Raw genomic sequence first — 4,464 nt, 5'->3', positions numbered from 1 at the left:
AGAGAGAGAGAGAGAGAGAGAGAGAGAGAGAGAGAGAGAGAGAGAGAGAGAAATAGAAAGCAGTTGACTAAATCCTTTGTTGTAGCTAAGGAAAAAGGTTTATTTTGGCCAGTTTGAGAGATTCAGCTCATGATCGGTTATCTACGTGTTCCTGGGCCTGCAGTTAGACAAGTCGAAGTTAGCCCATCCTGGAAGGGAAGCCCGGGTGTCAGGAAGTGAGGTGGCTGGTCCCATGGCTCCTGCAGCCAGGAAGCACCGATGGATGGATGCTGGTATCCAGTTCCCTTTCTCCTCATTTCTTTGCTTTGGCCCCCACAGCACAGGAAGGTGCTGCCACATTCGGGGTGTGTCTTTCCCTCTTAGTTAAACAGCTCTGGAAACAGATATGGCTGGAACGTTTTCTTCTGTGGTTTTCCTAAATCCCATCAAGTTGACAAATGGGATGCACCATCTCTTTAGGCTATACTCTACCACTGAGCTAAACGCTCGGCCTGAAAAGAGTCTTAAAAGGTGATGCTAGCAATGCTGTAAAACACAGTGAAGATAACACACGGGAAACATGTGCAACAGCCTTGTATCTCCTTCCATGTTAGAGATGTTTGCGGTGTCTTCAACGAGCCCCCACCGCTCTGCGACAGTAACGCAGATGCCATGCTCCGGGGAAAGTTGCTTTCTATCTGATCATCAGCGAAGAGGCATCCACACTCCCTGAGTATATTTTTATTAATCAGATGAAGGAGATCCCCATGCTAAAGTTGTCTTCATACGCTGCTAAAATTAGAAGGCGCTAATCTTGACATCTGCAGCTCCAGGGAGGAGTGTTTGAAGACGGGATGTCTGGGAAGGACACAGGCTGGAGCTCGTTCTCCACGCATCCTCGCCGCGTCCCAGCTCATTTGGTCCTGGTGTCGTGAGCGATTGTGAATTCTGGGGTTTCCCATGTGTGCCATTGTTTTCGCGATCTTGTGCTTAGCTAAAAATGCTTCTCATAGCAATGCCGAGCCTGGTGATGCGTGGTGCGTTTGGAAAGAGAATAAAGGACAAATTCTGCTGCCCGCCTGTGCAGCAGGCCTCACCAACTAATTAAATCCATGGTGCTTTCTGGCCTTATGGAGGCTTCGTGCAATCCAGTCTGGAATCCTGTCACATCCAGAAGATCTGTTGCTGTCCAGGTTTCCATGGCAGCTAAATTTTTTTCCCTTTTTTGTGAAATTATCCTCAGCCCTTGGCATCAGTTAGCCACATAAGTGGGTGTATTATCAGCTTAATGAAGGGACCCTTTCTGCAGGCGTCTTCCTGTGCTGTCAGGTAAGTGGCTCACCACATGCTGCGGTGTGTTCCGTTGTATTCTCGGGATCCATCTGGAGATGTCTCACAGAGCTGGGTGCTTGCGTGCCAGAGAACTTCCTGCTGCCTCTGAAGAAGGAGCACCTCCTCTTTGCTCTCACGTGGTACATATCACAACACCCTGTCCAGCCCGTCCCCGGCTCCACACACAAGGGGCAGCCGTGTGGTTATCTGTACCTGATGTCTGTACAGCGCTTCATCTCTCACATCCACGGCTACAACATAACATTCTCTGGGATGACTATCAAACTCTCATGATAAACATGTGTATTCAGTTCCAATGGAGCCGTGGCTACAGCTGTCCCTACACACGCCACCCCTGCTGTAGGCTGTTTATGGTTTTTCTTTATAGCGTTCTTCTTCACATGGACCCCAGGAAGAAACCAGTAATCTGTTCTCTGCTTCTAAGGTGCTTCTCTACCCTTGCATTTCCCGGTGAGGCGAGGTCACCAGTGCTGTCTGGACACCATGCAATGGCCGCCAGGAGTTCTGCCCTATGCCAGCATTAGTCTCCACTCCGTGTGCAAGCGCCTAGCATCTAACTCCAGCCCATGGCAACTTCACTCTTCAAGATTAGAGGCCATAATTCCTGCCAGAGATACTCACCTTTAGGGAAAATTGTGTGTGTGTGTGTTCTGTGTGTGGCAGTGGGCTTGAGGTCAATTCTGGGTATCTCCCCTCTTCCCTCATTACTCTTCACCTTGTTTTTTTGTTTTTTTTTCATACAAGGACTCTCCATGAACCTGGAGCATATCAACCTCGCTAGGCTGGAGGCCAATAGCTCCAGGGACCCCTGTCTCCTTTCACTAGTTCTGGAATTACTCCAGTGTGCGTCCAGTTTTATGTGGGTGTTGGGATTCTTGTACAGTTAGTACTTTGCTGACTGAGCCATCTCAAGACTTAGTTACCAAAAAGCCATTTTTATGGAGCCTAAAATATGTCAGGTGATCCTTTAACCAAAAGAAACACACACACACACACACACATACACACACACACACACACACACACACACACACACACACACCCCTAATGTAGGAATGTGAGGGCCATAGTTTTTTGATTAGCTAGTGTGGACTTTAACTCACACACACCAGACACAACTGTGATTTACTAAGGAAGTCTTTTTAGTTAAATGATTTCTTTTCCTCCTCCCTAAACCACATCCGAAGCCGAGTTCTGTGGCCCGGGTTGAACTTTCTGCAATTGCATCGAACAGCAGAGGTGGAAGAAGCACTGTGAAGTTTACTCCATTCCTGAATTTGCAGTTTTGTAGCAAAACAATATAAACCCTGCAAGATGAGAAAGGCTAGAAATAAAAGGAGGGAAACCCGAGCACCAAGAGAGGACACGCACCAGCTCTCTCCTCTGCTCAAGGTGAACCGCAAGAAGCTAGCAGGGCAGGGAATAGTGTAAGAGCGGTACACTCTCCCAGAAATGGCCCCTGTGTGCATCCGTGTGCATCCCACTTTTTTCTTGTCCCAGGAGTTTCTTTCCTGTCACTGCTTCTGGTCTGCAGGTCAGGAGGAAGGTGGTGGACCGTGTGGATTTTTTTCATACGTTGACTTCAACACACTAGATATACAAAGCTAAGGACAAGCTGAGAAGACTTACATGTGTCTGTTGAATTATTCCATTTGTCACGTGCTGGTTGCAAGTGAAGGCTTGGGAGCTCCCTTGTTTCCGTGTGCCAGGTGGCCGGGCGCAGGCACATCTATGAGCCTGGCTTCTCCCAAAGTCACTCCTGTTATCCATCCCAGTTGTCTATAAATAGCATCCCTTTGAGGATTGTTGAAATAATTTGTTGCTATAATTATAGTGACATTTCTCGCATGTTATAATCATATAAAATGGCACAAATAAAGGGATGCTATTTTTGACTAATTTATTTTTTTCCCCCCGATTCCATTTGCGTTTCGTGCGATGGAAGAAAAGGTTAGAAACACACTCGTTTTTGAGAAGGAGCCACGCTTGGATGGAAGAGAAGAAGAGCACAGAAAATCAAGAGAACTTCCCTAAAAAAGAAAGGGAGCTGGAGACTTTGAAGTTGACACGGTTTTAGCAGAAAGGAACACAAAGTATGAGGTAAAGTCGCTGAAGTCCAATTCCCCAAAAACAAGAGAAGCGAAGACTCGTGATGACAGTGTTCCTGCCGCTGGCCACGCAACAAAAGTCGTTTGGATTTGTCACGGGCTTTTCCATTTTCAACGACAGGATGCTAGCTGGGAGTGGCGAACGAACGTCTGCAAAGAAACATCCGAGATGGCTGTGCTGTGAGACTCTCCAGAATGTTCTGAGTTGACAGGAACTCCACTGTTTTCACACAGCCGGCCGATGCCAGTTTCACCATGAGTGGACGACACCAGCTGGTGTGCAACAGCCCAGCTTGTGGACCCTGCCAAGCTGACCATCGCTCTCAAACCTCTCCTCGGGTTGCCAAGGGTGGGGCTGGGGCTGTAACTCAGTTTCCAGCATGCTCAAAGCCCTGGGTTTGAGGCTCAGCGTGGCGTAAATGGAGTGTTTCCATGTCTGTCTGTAATCCGGGTTTGCAATTGGGCGATGACGGCAGGAGGATCAGAAGTTCAGGTCATCTGTTGAGTTTGAGACCAACCTGGGTGACATGAAAATCTGTCTAGAAACAAACAAAAAAATGTGCTAAAGGGTAGGAGGCACACGGGGTCCACACAAGCCGTTCTAGCTGGTAACATTAAGAGTGTCAGGGAGTTTATTCTGGGTGCAGTTCCTCGTTCTTCAAAGAGCTCAGGTCTGGGGTCTACTCTTAGGATTGGGCCAATAACACCAGCATCAATGTGGATTGGTACTATGACAGCTTTCTCAGCTCTGCTCAGGGCTAACTTGTTACACAATTTCGTGTGTTCTTTTCCCGATGACTGTATAGCCCCAAAGATGGAGGTCTTGCCTAAATTTAGCATTTCTACCTTGCAGTTTCTTGGCCAAGCCAGGTATGGAGCAAACTGAATGAATGGGGGGTGAGACAGGAGGACTTTAGGTGAATCTGGCATTGTAGTTTGCAGCTTTTGTAAGCTTATGCAAGAGTTCTACTTTTTGGAACCTCAAGTTCTTCCCTCCCTCCTCCTCCTCCTCCTCCTCCTCCTC

The sequence above is a fragment of the Microtus ochrogaster genome, chromosome 4, assembly GCF_000317375.1.
Source record: "Microtus ochrogaster isolate Prairie Vole_2 chromosome 4, MicOch1.0, whole genome shotgun sequence".
Taxonomy (NCBI): domain Eukaryota; kingdom Metazoa; phylum Chordata; class Mammalia; order Rodentia; family Cricetidae; genus Microtus; species Microtus ochrogaster.
The sequence above is the reverse complement of the archived record's forward strand: the minus strand, read 5'-3'. Positions refer to the sequence as shown.